The sequence below is a fragment of the Anopheles coluzzii genome, chromosome 3, assembly GCF_943734685.1.
Source record: "Anopheles coluzzii chromosome 3, AcolN3, whole genome shotgun sequence".
NCBI lineage: Eukaryota > Metazoa > Arthropoda > Insecta > Diptera > Culicidae > Anopheles > Anopheles coluzzii.
This window is the reverse complement of record NC_064671.1, coordinates 37,768,228-37,783,712: the sequence shown is the minus strand read 5'-3', so window position 1 is coordinate 37,783,712 and position 15,485 is coordinate 37,768,228. Positions and strand designations below refer to the sequence as shown.

Below are 15,485 nucleotides of genomic sequence, written 5' to 3'. Positions count from 1 at the left end.
TGAATTGAATCGTTCTTTTAGTTGCCATGTCTTGATTATTTGAACTTGTTTTTTTACAATAGTACAATACTACTACAATACTAGTTTTTACATCAAAGTATCTGTCTCAGGTTTTATCTATTAAATAAAAATTGTAAACATTTTTCATAGCCTTTTATCGATTTATTCTTTACTTAACCTGGCACAAATACTGCATAAGGTTTGATATTTTAAATCGGATACATTAAACAATTTCTGGGTTGTCATTTACTCATTTTATGGTTGTGTAAATTAGTTTTATCTTCCATGGTACATGACACATCATTTGGATCATTTGAAAGATGTCAGCGCCCAAATTAATCGTAAACTTGTTAATTCTTCTGCTGATTGCAATTTATTTGCTTAAATACGATGAATACCATTGTTGCAAACGCGACACCTTTATTTTATGAATTTTATTTAACTCAATTTCTCTTTACGAGCGATCGCCATGAAGATCACATTTTTCAAACTCAACGGATAGTATTTTCGAATTTAAAATAAGCAAACCGCTCAAAACGCTTGTGGCCCTTTTCAAGTGTATAGCCCTGGCAAACAAACGTGCATCGGCGCGATGAACAGCCTAAGTCTAGGAATATGTCACGCATCTAGTAAGGCCATCTGGTTCTTCTTAACTTGCACGTTATAGCAATTAGGGAAATAGTACGAACACCCCAACGGTTTAACTATGATTACTGCATGCATGCAAAACTATCTTTAACCAAGGACAAACTCTGAGAAGCGTAGGAAAATCTCGCATCCATGTTTCCCAGCATCATTAAAATCAAACCTAAAAAATCACTAAAACACAGGCTTGTAACCAATATCAACCAGGTATTAAATAAAAAAAGTAATAACCTTAGCCACTCGCAGAGGAGCACAGCGAACTCGATGGCTGGACCAGGTGAAACGAGACCTGACGGAGATCGGATGTCTTCATGGATGGAAGGCTGCAGCCAGGGACTCAGCATCCTAAAGAATTGTTGTGTGTGTGTGTGTGTGTGAGAGAGAGAGAGAGAAGAGAAAGAGAGAGCCTTAGCCACTTGACAATGCAGGGATACATTCTAAACATGCACCAGAAGATTCAAATGTTAGGTATAGTTCTGCCCAAAAGAAAATCCCTACGCCCGCAATCAATGCAACCAATTAGTCCTCACCACGAGAAAGGCAATAAAAAAAGGATCGCATTTAAACATTAGCACTTGACATTAAACAGATCAGGCGTAGGCGCGTCAAAAGGAAGAGTGTTAACAATATGGACAAATGCCTGAAAAGGAGGAAAAATATTCTTCCCACGCTAAAACTTTAAGAGATAGTATAAAAACTCTAATTGCAGAAATGAATAAACACTTGCTATTTGGTACTCAAACTAAAAGGTTGTGTGTGCTCACTTATTTCTTCCTCGTTGTTATCAGTGGAAAAGCCTGCGCGTAGGCCACGGCCTTTTCCTATTTATTGATCAGTCCAAAAGGTATTGTAAAACTCCTTTAAGTTATTTTTACAACCTTTCTAATTCAAGATTATTAAACAGCTTCTACTATTGAATAGTTTTTATAACAATATGTGACCAATCTGACATGTAGTTGGCGAGAATTTATTTCCCAAATATACAGATAAGAAGAAGACTACAATAGAAAGAAGTCTTTTTAAAATTAAAAACATTAATTCATAAACATCAATTTCATCTCGTCTTATCTTATCGTCATCGGTCAAAACCTGCTCCAGCTGTTGTATGAAAATGTTTTCTATACTATGCTATCTAAACGTGTAAACTGCCCACAAGGGGCGTATCATTAAAGCAGTACTACGAAAGTACGTATCTTGCCATGCTTTGTCCAACGCTCAGTAATCATGTTGAATAGCACCAGCCCTTCTCTTTACCAGAGCTGCTGATAATTGATTCAAATTTACTGCTTAGCATGTAATAAATAACCATTTCCATTTCTCTCTCTCGCTCTCTCTCTCTCTCTCTCTCTCTCTCTCTCTTCCCAGCAAGTGTAGGATGGTCGTAAACTCGGTTGCTGTAATAAAAGCTCCACAAAAGCTCGCCTCCACAAACACATTCATACAAAACACGTACACAGACATATACACATACCACTTCAAAGAAGCACGGTGTTTGTACGCGCGGCATGCACGGTAGGTGCGGAGTGACTAAAAAATAAACCAGATGTGCTAATTTATGTACATCTATGCACCGGAAGACGATCCTCGAACAATAACCGGAAAGAACCGTTTCCCAAGAACAAATAACAATCACTAGATTTATTGCCTCTGTTGTGTTTTTCCTTTCCGGTTTTCGGTGGAAACCAGCTCCACCGCACGGGGCTGCATTACATGTGCGAACCCTTACCTTTCCTTGCGCGCTGGTACGGCACCGCTCTATTAAGAACGCCAGGCAAACCCAGAAACCCATATCCGACTTATTCCGATCCCATCGTCACTCCCGTACTACACCTTGGCCGAACCGTTTTTAGTTACGAGCTTACTGTACCGTCGCTGACGAGTTAAGGGAAATGATTAGAGTGGAGAACCATCGTCCCGGGGAAACCAGGACCCTCAACAGTACAATAGATCTTTTGCGGTGCGAAACCTCACCAATGACCTAGCCAAACGTGCCCGCTCCAACCCGACAACCGGGCGGGTGAGGTTATCGAACATCTTTTTGCAGAACATGTCTTTAGCATTTCTTTCAAGCCATAGGTGCTGAAGCACCACGCCAGCACCTTCCTGCAGGTACCTGGTTAAAACCTGTTTGACGGTTTGCCAATTTGTCTGGTACTGGTGTTATGGGGAACTATCCCTTTGCATTACGCTGTACTGTACAAATACAACTTTCCCATGCAGGTCATTTATTGACCACAAGTGCATACTTTGCTGATGTAACTATTATAGTCGTGTGGGTTGAAACATATCGTTCCGTGTAACGATTTTACGTTGCCGAGCAAGGGAAGTTTTCTCATTGAACGAATATTTGCGATGTAAGCCATTTTTAGCACACTTTTTTTCTTGGAATGCAAAACACTGATGTTTTTTTTTTTAACTAAAGTTAGTTGTAAAAAATGTTTATCATGCTCAACATAGGCAAGGAGGAAAAATCTGTTTGCTTGCAGAATATGTTCAAATAAAATAATTGATTTCAAATTACTCAATCTGACGTTTCTTTGCAACTAGAGTTCTTCTTCGAATTTGGTTCAATCCCAGTTACAATGTTAAAATTATATAACGCCAATGTTTATAAAACTTCAACTATAATGTTTAACAAAGTTTTGTTTTTAATTGAGAAGAAAAATTAATGAATCTGTAGCATATCTGCTTAACCACACTATCAGCTATACATACATTGTAACACACTTCGGAAAGTACACTATTGCAACACATTCATTACAACACATCAGCAAATCAATCCACATCATAGCAACACACCCAGATTATACCGTTCGTAGAAAAAAAAACAATTGAGACACACTTATCGAAACAACCGAAACGCGCAGTATAAGCAATTCAAGCATTACTGCAGGAAAGAAGACAAACAGAGAACGCATAGCAACTTATCGTTAAAAGCGCAGCGTAGGCAAAGACCGGCTAACGCATCCGCTCTTTGGTTAGAACAGTTGAAACTTTTCAGAACATTCGTAAAACACTAAAAGCGCAACATAGGCACATAATGACAAACACCTCACTCCGATACAATGTATAAATTGCAAAACCAAATGTACGAAACTCATAATATCTATTGAGTATAAATAAAACCAACTCCTACCATGGCAGGAGAGATTCGTTCGGATTGCCAAGATAGGACGTTACGCTTCCTAAAACTTCGCCTTCCAACCTATTTCAAGAGTTTAGTTATGTCCCCCTACCCATGTTCAGGCTTCTAAACTCCAATGTTTCCAGTAAGGGAAACCCCTTCAGGGTTTCTATCAAAGTGTACGAATATCAGGTGGTCTCGTCCCATACAAATTGACAACTAATTTCGGAATCAAAAAAAGCTCTTTTTGACAGAATGGGTGAAATGAGTTTCCATACATACGTAGTACACATTGGTGTCCTCATCGACGGCATTATGTTGATCCAAAAATGGATTTTAATTAGTTCAGATTTGGCTTAGCTTACAATAACAAATATTTTGAGTGCTTTTTAAGGTATTTCAGTGTAAATAACGAAGATTCTAAGATTTTTTGTGTATTAGGCAAGTCATCAGAAAGCTTGTTTGGGGAAATGTTTTCCCCATGCTGTCAAAAAGTGACGTTCAACTTTTGCTATAAAAAACAGTCTATGAGACCACCTGATCTTCATACACTTTGGTTACTATCTTCGAATGCATTACAAAACGTTATTATTCGTTTATTAAATTATTTATCTATATTTTATTATCATTCATACTATTTTGAAAGCAAATAGAATACACAATACAATTCATTATAAATGTATAAATAAAAAAAATGAAAAAAAAAATACATTTTCTACAATGTCCTTGTTAAAACTGAAAATTTGCATAGCTTATGGTACAATTGAGACAATTTTTGTATTCTTTTACAAGCTCAATTACACTAATAGCTTTGCCAGCATTAACTCAACTCCGCATTTAACCATCATGTGTAGGATCGTCTACACGGGTAAGTTTTGCATTTTCGTTCCAAAATAACTTTGGATTAAGAAGTTGTAGCGTCTTTAAATATTAAAAATGTCATAGAAAAGGTGTTTTCTAGCAATGTACAAAAAAATAAAAAAACCAAATTTTCAAAATATGTTTTTATCATTTAAGTTTACATACCCTTCATATGAACAACCGCCTACCCGGGTAAGCCATACATTTTGTATAGAAGAATAATGATTGTCGTGATGAAACCGTGTATATTTTAATTTCTTGTTACATTTGCATGAAACCTATAATTTAGGATCATAATAATGTTTGCTGCTTGTTGTGCCAACTTGCCTCTTTCAATTGATCCAACACCCACGATTGTGTCTTTGTGATTGGCACAGGATTCTTCTTCTTATTTGGCACAACAACCGTTGTCGATCAAGGCCTGCCAACATTACACACAGGCATAGGTTTAACCTTTGATAAAAACGCGTAGGTTACTGAAGCCTGGAAATGTATGCCTCAAACATTTTCATCCAGCTCAAACCAACTCTATAACAAAAACAAGATAAACGGAAATCAAAGTGCTTAAATTTAATAATAAAACCTCAACCATATCAACGCTCATAAAACCTCCCCTACTTTCGCTCTTTAAAATTAATACCAGCATATCTGGCTGACCACAAAGTCATTGATGAATCGTTATGAGAAACACCAATCATACCTGAGATAAGAACTTCAAGCAACTATTTCCCTGTCTTTTCCACGGGTGAAATTGTCAGGAAGCCAGTGGTCTACTTTCCACAAAGTGTGCCTTTTGTACAAATAAAATAAACATGCAAAAAGGCCTCTGCTGCACATGGGGAACGGAAGAACATAAAATTAAAAATATTACACCAGGTAGACGTCGTTGCTTACGGTTTCGTGTAAACTAGGCTGAGTATTGAAATAAACCTCATCCAGTTACCAACCAGCCAGCCAGCCACGCTTGGTTGCCAAGCACACAAGTAGGGGCTTAGACAAAACGAGTTCTAAGCTCATGCTCATGTACCTGCGGGGTGCTACACTCCAGTTTACACCCATTCGCACAGCGGCAAACGACCCAAAGACGGCAATGCATTTAATCACCTTTGAGGTTACGCAATGGCACGGTGGCAATGGCAGCAATTCCGCTCCCCAAAAACCGCATGGACAGTTTACTTAGGCATTGTGTGGTGCCGTTGGTAGGCCGGAACAACAGTAAACTCGAAGACGGAACTGCTGCTGGCCGTAAATGGGTGGTGAAACTGCTGCATTTGTCTAAGCTGGCGTCGCTACTGCAGCCGGCCATACGATTGCTGGAAGGGGTAACGCCACTGTCCAAATCTTGAACCACACGGGCAAGCGAATATCCTGCGTCCCTGCTTCCGGCTTGTGTGCTTGTGTATGTGTGAGAGTGTCTGTGTATGCATACTGCCCGGAACCCAAATCTCTTGTGCCTGAGTTAACCCATTTGGATACTTTTTTTTCGCCCTGTTTGTCTGGTTTCTAACCAGACTATTCATAGCGCAAAGTATGGTCTTACGGGACCAGCGCTTCGCTTCCGATGCCCATGGCTCATCAACATTATCGTCCTAAACATCAGCATCAGCAAGATCATCATGGAATGCACAGCTTCAAACCCGCCCTGGCTCTGCCTGCTTTGGAAGTTAAATGGGCTGCAGTGTGCATAATAACGGCTTCGTTTCGCCGTATAGAAGCGTAATCAGATGGTTCAGCTAAATTTACTCCCACTCCGGTACATATAAATGTACCCCGTTCCTCCTTTTCTTCCTTTCCCATCCTTCCTCACGCCCTTCTCTAGCAGCTTTCCTTTGCCAAGCTCGTTCTTCTCACCCCTTTCCCACCTTCTTACCTTATCGCATCGTGCGCTTGTCGCTTGGTGCAACTTGCTCCAAGTCGCAAAATGCAAATGCGACTGAGTGCGCTAAAAACCCGAAGCTGCCGAGTGCCGAGTTCCAGAAACCATTCCTTCCCGCGATCAAAACAAGAAGCAAACCGAACGTTCCAGCCCGTACCCATACGTGGGCCACCGCTGCGAAAGGCAAGTGCGCCTTGGGCGATGCGAACTCTTCCGGTAGTAGCTCGTTCCGGTTTGCCGTGGTCGAATTGCTGTGCCGGCAGATAGTACTCGCAATCATCGCTGCACAAGCGTCAATGTCGCTTGTTAGGCGTCTTGTAAAGCGGCAGTCCCTGGGCCAACACCGCCCCAAACTGTTCATGGGTGCCCAAGTTGCACTGCGATTTTCATAACTTTTCTAAATAAATTTATTCCACAGTTTGTACCCATGCTGTCTCGCACTTTGCTTCATTGCGGCACGTCCCAGCCTGCGCCTGCCAACCTTCTCTGCTCCGCTGGTGCGCGCAAAGTGTCACACGGTGTTCTGGTGTGCTGCAGAAACAGTGCGAGTGGACAACGATACCTTAGACTTTCCGAGCGACAGCCAAAATTATGACCACATGCTACTGTACCGTGCATACCTTCGGGCGAGCCGTCAGAGACAGATAGTTTGAGCGAATGTTCAAATCATTTCCCGCTATTTGATGTCTCCAAGGGCTCTAGGTTCATCATTCTCGAATTGTGCCTGAACAAGTTACGGAGCACAATTTGCTTCCGTTCCAGCGCTGTATAATTCGTTTGATTCTCGCGTGATTTGTATTTTAGACTTATTTGCTTTTGTTTTTTTTTGTTTTTTTTTTTAATTATATGGAATTTTAGGTTTTAAATTAGAAATAAATAACGTTAGAAATTATATTTAAAAAAAATCACAACGTTAACACGGAGTAAGGCATCATTAGGATAAAAAGTGTATAACTATTCAGGTCCGAATAGTAAAACAAACACACATTATATACACACTTATAGATTTATCATGACATGTCTTGTCTCTCGTTCTTCTTCTCCATACATTTTGATCTTTTTTATCTTTCTCTTTCCTCTTTAATTTCATAGTAATAATATTCAGGCTGACTGTGTGTAAACTACTAATAACTCGGAAGAATACCGATTATGATCTAAAAATTTGCTAGTTACAATTACACCTTTGCAGTACAAGGCGCCTCCATCGAGCTATTGTGAATGTGTGAGACATTCAATCATGACTAATTTATTGATTTTTTTAATAGGATATTATTGATTTTATTTGATATTTTCAACCATATTTCATTTCTTTAAATTCAAACCTACATTTAAAAATCTTACAACATAATTTATTCTGCTTATTGACATAACGGCCTGCGCGACCATGCCGACCTATACCGGCTTTTGGGATTTATTTAGTATTAAACAGCCGGATAGTCAGTCCTTGCTACGGGATGACAGTATATATGAGGTTTGAATCTACGACGGGAATGTTTTTAAGTCGTGAGAGTTGTCGACTGTATCATGTAACCGTTTTAACTAATCTTCTAAGAAGACCTAATAAGTTCTGTAGCTATTACTGATTTATTTTAATCTGTGAAATAGGTGACATTGTTACATTAAAAACCAAAAAAAAAACCTCCGATGCTATACCATAGACCAGCGGTCGGCAAATTTTGGAGGCATAGGGCCAAATTTAGTAAATGATTGGGATCCGCGAGCCAGGTCGAATGCGTTTATTATTATTGTGCTTAAATTATTACATTACAAAATTTTAGAAACAACATCATTGGTTGGTCAAGCAATTCGATTGATATTATTTCTGTTTTTCTATAATTATGTCATTTGAGCATGGTTCAAAATTGATAATACCTACTTTTAAAACTAATTGTAATGTTTAATCATTTGATGATCGGCAATAGAGAGGCAAAGTGTGATCAGTTAAAAACTAACAAAGCAGGACCAATATCGCATATTAATTTTTCGCCCTTCAAAGCCTGTTTTAGCCAACATTTATGTTAAACATTAAACATTAAATAAAAAAAGGGATGCTAAGTTCGACTCGTACTCTTTCAATAGATTCAAACCATAATGATGTAAAATATGGTAAATTCAAAATTATGTTCACTTCATACTCCTGCATTCAAAATTAGATCATAATCATTACTGCAAATAAAATGAAAAAGTACTAAGATGAAATTATGACGGCCAATTCTGCCGTTTTGATTTGTTCGATGTAGTTTATTGATAAACATAGAACCAATAGTGGTTTGAAATAAAATACTTTACATTTTAGTTGACAAAAATAAATAAAACAACTACATGCGCCTATTTCCACTACATAAAAGCGTCCCTTACAATTCGCGTACCAAACTTTACTCCTACTCAACTAATGACCTACGTCCTAGCTCTTGATATACGCTTCTCGGTATTTTTCTTCCCTATCTGCACTCGTGCCAACTCCAACGGCGACCAGTCGGGCGATCACAACGTGATGTTTTCTCCGGGGTCAATCTTTATTCCCCACGTTCTTGGTATCGCATCCCTAACCAAACCCCGGCACCCCACCAGCCCCGCATTGCACAACTATCCGTGGAAACAGAAACCAAAGCGGAACCTCATCTTTATGCTGACTGGGTATGCACCAACGATAAACTGTACGTGTCCAGCATGAGTGCGTCAGTGTGTTGAATCACTTGGAGTTGGGTCAAGTGTGCATGTGTGTGTGTGTGTCTGTGAGTATGTATCTGTGCCTGTTCGGGTGCTGCTTATAAAGCCATGTAGTCCATCCGGTCAGCATCTCCCCCATTCATCCAACAGAAAGCCCCGTCCCAGCGCCGCCCGGTGCAAGAGGGCTCATGCATGAAGACTACCGCCTCACTCCAACGCCAAGCACTGCTTCACTTTTCGTGCTTTTCATTTTGCCCAAACACCAAACAACTTCCGGGGTGTCCGAAGCTGGAAGCGATATGGTGTCAGCCATTCTTGTTATTACCATTGTTATTACACACAACTAGCCGGTCGGGCCCGGGCCACGGCGCAGATTACGAGGACGATGGCGACTGACAACAGGGCACACCCTTTTTTTTTTTTGTTACTGTTGCAAAGCCTCAGGACGCATAAGCAGTCTCCTTTAGCCGGAACGCCAATCCAGGACGACGGGGTGAAATAAGTGTTTTACTGTATCGCTTGTGGCTACAATAGAAAAACCCGGGAATAAACGGTTCATACACCACATCGTAAACGTAAACTGTTCTGCACCAAGGCGGGGAGGGCTCGGAACGGTGGCCCAGTTTTGTGGGTTGCTGGACAGGATCTTTGCTCGTTCGGTGCTTCTTCAATGTCCTATCTCCGAACGTGTACACACGGCCCGTAGCCATGTTCTTCCATCGCACATGACGAATGTGGTTCAACATTTCCGCAAAGGCAACAAGCCACTTCGAACCCCTAAAGCGACTGCCACGCCTAATGTTAAAACAGAGGAGCAACTGGCATGGAAATTCGAGGGACACAGTGCGCTCCTCCACCAGACAGTCTCAATTAGTCCTTAACTTAACAAGATTGATGGCTCCCAATCAAACAATGAAATAATACCGTTTCCGCTTTTTTTAACAGCATAAAACCTTACAATACACTACCAACGATGGAAACAGCAGCATGAAAATAGTGAAAAAGTATATTATAAAATCAAACAATACAAATGCGCGCCCTTTTATTCCTTCTAAACAATAAACAAGCAGTACGGAAATCATGTTTGGGTGATGATATGTTTGTGCTGTTTTGAAACAAAATACAATCTACGAATCCTTTTTTTTGTTCCTATTTCGTTATATCAATCAAACGAAACCGTCGAAAGATCACACTCTGTTCGCCTGTGCCGTTCCGGTGTTATGAGTTGCTATTCTGCGGACTCGACTTCATATCGCCTGCACCAAGCACACCGCAAAACTGTCCCTGCTCTGTCAGGAACGCGCTCGCAAGTTGTCTGTTTGGATTTCATTAGACTGCAATAACAAACACCATCGCCGTCCAAATCCGGTGCACGCATTGCTCCCACCCGAAAACTCGGAATCAATTTCGAGGATGTTAATAAGTGCACAGTTTTCGGCACACCGGTTGGATGTCATTAGATATCGAAGATGGTGTGTGTGAGTATGTGTGTGTGTGTTTTTTTAAACTTTTCCATATGCAGGCTTTTGGGCTCCGGCCCAATTTCTAATCACACCCTACCAGAGCAAACAACTTTTCCCTTCCGGTGCGATCGCATAACGCAATCGGTGAGCGGTGATGAAATTGGAAGTAAAGCAAAACTTCCTGACCGAATTTATGCCCCAATGCTCGAATGTGCTGGCAAGCGTACGGCCTAATATGGCCGAAATGCTTCGCTCAGCAGACTTTGCATTGATTGTCGTAGCTTTTTGCTTTTGCCTTTTCATAAACCAGAACCATGTTCAACACGTCATCCGCACGGCAAAACCGGTTGGCAAGCAATTGAAAGTTCCCCCCCCCTCCCCCCTATTATATTCAAATTGAATTTAGTTGGGCTTTTTTTCGGTAAAGTGTTTCTTCATTTTCGGCCCACCCCACCGCCGTCACATGGCTGGTGTCGCTGCCGGAGGTCAGACGTACGCGATATGCATGAAAATGCCACCTTTTGCATTAAACCCACCCCTCCCCCCCCCCCCCCCCCCCCCCTGGCGGACGCTATCGGGTCCGGTGCAGTCGGTTGCAAGCTCAGTAAAATACGACTCGCTTGTTCGCTTTCCTAGCGTCTTCTGCCAACACCCACTCGGAGGATGTGTTGCTATTTTTACCCCTGCATGCCACCCGCTCTCGGGGCACCTGCGTCCGCAACCTGTGACTGTGTGTGTGTGTGTGTCATCCCGGTCCGGCGGAATGACATACAGGTTATGGGTGAACCATTTTTACTCACTCAGTTTCGTGCACCTTCCCCAAGACTGTGCCCGTATACGGAAGCTGTGCACCGTAAGCTTCAATAGAAGTTGTGCTATTGCAGTGATTTCTATTCATGAGCAGAGAAACCATTTCATTTGCACTCGAAAACGTTGCCATGTCTGTTGCGCACCGCTCCAAGACTTGCCGCTTGCCCAACCTTCGCATAAGGAAAATAACGTTTTCGTCCTATTTTCAATACCATTCCGTCAGGCATGCCGACTGCTGCTGGTGCTGCTGCTAGTGCTCGGGAGCAACACGTCGAGACACAAAAGGGGTGGTGGAATTCAATATCACAAAGACACCTTCCCCTTGCTCGTGAAAGCTTCCCTGGCGGCGAGAGACAAGACGACGCTCAAGACGGCGAGTGTTAGGAAGGCCACTTCGCATAATGCGCTTCTAGCTCGGTCGAGAGGCGTTTTATATATTATTGCACACTAGCATGTCCGACCGGTCAACGGCGGTGGCTTGTGCTGTAATTGTAAATATCACGAAAATATTTTTCCCCATGATTTGCATACGTAATATGTATGCATGGTGAAGCACAACGGCACCTACGGACGGCAATGACGGGCGCTGCACCGTACACCGGGGCCACCGGGGTGTGTGTGTGCAACTTTCGACTAGCTTCTGGTTCATACGCCGCACTGGATAAAGCAAACGTTGCGATGTATTCAGCAACTCGACCATTAAACGGGCCACTGTTTTCGGTTGGCAGATAAGTATAAAGTGTGGTAACAAAAAATACACACAGCTGCTATGGCTACACATGTGCGCACCAACCACTTCGGCACGTACTGGGATGTCTATTAGTTTTTAGGGGAAAGCCCGTTTCGGCCCGTGAAATTGCATTACCATATGAACGAGGAAAAGACATTCGGCATTTGTTTTTGTTTGTCTTCTAGACGAAACTGAATTTGTTTTGATCCGGCGATGGTTTTCGAAAAACACGTAACAGACGTCTAATGCCAGCACAAGTAATGGAAGTTATTGTGCCAAACAATTGCATTCCTTGCCCAAGCCTTTGAGTTTGCGATGAAGGGCCGTTCGATGGGAAAACATGTTTTTGCCGGAAGAGATAATTAGTAGCGAATGCACGTGGGGCATTATGTTTCAGCGAAACAAACATGATACCGAGGAATGATTTTACTTATTTTTAAGTTACTGGAAACACGGCGCATAAGCCGTATGTTCGTGCGTAGCTTGACATTTTCTTCCATGGATTTAACAACGATTATGTGACTTTTATTTGAGATAAATTAACTGGTTCTAAAGATCACTTAGCCAGCTCAATCGATTACTTATTGCAATTATTACTGATCAAAGATTGATTGATTGATTGACTCACTATTAAAACACATTTTTTTTTTCTTACAATAACTTTTATTAAACTAGTAGATACTAGCAACATCATCTTTACCTTCTTTAAATATATAAATATAAAAAAATAAAAATAAAACAAATAATGTCATTCACTTCAATCTAGATGACACTTTTGAAAATATGTTTAAATTCAGTAAGTACTTTTTTCACAAATATTTTTCAATTTTTAGATATTTGTTGATTTTGGTCCCATAGCGTATTTGTTGATTAATTAACAATGAATTGATAAATTAATGAAAAAGCGTTTAATATTTAAATGATAATCAGCGTTTATTATTTAAAAAAATGATTTTTTTTTTTCATAAATTAAAAAAAATGCACGTAAGGACTATTATTTTTCATTTACTAGCACTCGCTTTGGAGCTTAAACGATCATTAAGCTGCACAGCAAGTATTGTTTTTACTTTCCTCTTTACTTTGTGTTTTTATTTCGTTGAACAGATTTTAATCATAGCTCTCAAATTTATTGCTAAGACAAAAACACTAATTTAAAAATAAGGGACCTAGTATTCTTGTACGTGTGAACGTTCTGTACACATTAGTGATGTGCAAAACGGCTCCGAAGTCAGAGCCAGAGCCAGGCTTCGACCGGCTCGAGACAATTTCGGAGCCGGCTCCAGAGCCGGCTCCGCACCCACGGCTCCGGAGCCGGTTTTAACACAAGGGACCAAACAAACTTTTTCAATGAAGTTTCAATCGAGGAAATCCATAAATAGCGGAGTAGGTCTTGTTTAAAGGAATTCATCAAAAAAAAATCGATGAAAAATATTGTTAAGATAGGCGAGACCAACGAATGCTACACAACGTTGAGATATGAGAAGATATATTCGTTTTTTTATTACGCTATCATACAATGCTGTATCTATTGAACCGTTAGTTCGGAGCCGTTGGTCCGGAGCCGTTGATTCGTCGCCGGCTCCGGAATAGTGGGCTCGAAGCCGGCTCCGGAGCCGTTGGAACGGAGCCGTGAGTGCAGAGCTGTTAGTCCGGAGCCGGCTACGGAGCCGTTGGTGCGGAGCCGTGGGTGCGGAGCCATGGGTGCGGAGCCGTGGTTGCGGAGCCGTTGGGCTCCGGGAAAAAGTCGGAGCCGGCTCCAGACCCGTTAGTCCGGAGCCGGCTCGGGAGCCGTTGGTGCGCTCCGAAACGCCCATCACTAGTACACATCCTTGTAAAATGCATATAATTATTTAAAAATATGGAATGTACACATGTTCTTGAATGTTTTTCACAGCAAATAAAATGGTGCAGCTAACTTGTGCTATATTTTCTCTATGTATTTAATGTATTATTTGAAAATAAATTTGCTGCACTCAACTAATATCGCACCAGAAAGTCGTTGGATAATAAAGCTGGTTTAGGCAAATAGTGTGAATAAGGCTACTTTATTTCCACATTTTCAATTTTCGTTACCTGAGAAACAAAACTATTTGATTAAGGACTGTTTTCGAAAGCATTATCCTTCATAAGCTACAACTACAAAACCTCAATTTAATGATGTACCATTTGTAGAGATAAATACGATCACTTGTTGTTTAAATAAACATATAGAAAAAAGCTAATCGTGTCGCTCATTGAACAAACCGCAACATTTTCATAAACGTGAATGTAAAAGTATGTTAATTTTTGGAGGAAAAACGATTTGAATGGAATACGAACTACTTATTGTAGTAGTTGGTATGTTTATTTATAGTCCGTAATACTGCTCTAATTCTAAACTTGCTTTTGACACAATAAAATCACTCATTTTCATTCTATTCCTTCCAAAAATTACGCCACAACACTCATATTACGCTCTTAGGCCGCTAAACTTGGTTTCTCATATTCAAACACCAACAGCCAAGTTTTTGTTAATACCCAAAAACAAATAAACCAAAACACCCATATCCGGCTCATCTGCAACCACAAGGCTGCGTGCACCAGTTTCCTGCGTATCATCATCATCGTCATAAATCACTAAAACCGAACGACTGTTGCCATGGTTGGGCCACCGCATTGCCAACCGTAGTGAGGCTGACAAATGTATGTAAAATGCAACATAATGTAAATTGATTGATTGAATCTATTTCCTACTGGATTTATTTGCTTTGCTTAAGGAAGGATCGAAGTTTCCGTTTTGCCGTCAACCGTTTACATCATTCACGCCGATTTAAGCCCTCCCATAAACAACCATCAATCCAACGCTCCAGAAGCTAGTGGCTGCCAGACACGTTGCCTTCGAGTAGATACCTCCGAAGTTGGTCGAACAGGCGATAGTGGTAGCACAATCCGCTACTTTCGCTCTAACGCACCCGTCGGGGGGAATAGGGAAGTCTAACTTTCTGACACAAGCTCGGTAGCCAATTTGTCGATCATATGGTTTGCGTGTCGACAAATTTTCAAAGCGGAAACGAAAAGACCCGCTGTGGTGTATATGTTGGGCATCAGGAACTATTTCCGATTGGAATTTCGTCAAATTGTTAGCCATTTTTGTTGATTGATGATAACAGCGTGACAGGTTTGGGTCAGGAAACGGGCAAGCAAAGTGATTGTGGGTATGGATAAAACTAACAAACACGTCTACGTAAGCAGGAGCTACCCTATACGTACTTAAGGCATTTTTTCACAAAATAGTATAAAATATTAAGTGAAAAGTTTCAGCAACCT

The 15,485-nt window shown here is 41.0% G+C and overlaps 1 protein-coding gene across 1 annotated transcript in view; it reads right to left on the bottom strand.

The window, feature by feature from the left end:
• Positions 1-9,939, bottom strand: part of LOC120957747 (uncharacterized) — a 457,854-nt gene extending 447,915 nt beyond the window's left edge. The window contains exon 1 of the mRNA XM_049608391.1: positions 9,921-9,939. The gene's annotated coding sequence lies outside the window, so the exon portion shown is untranslated. The remainder of the gene's footprint in view (positions 1-9,920) is intronic.
• Between the last annotated feature and the right edge of the window lie 5,546 nt (positions 9,940-15,485).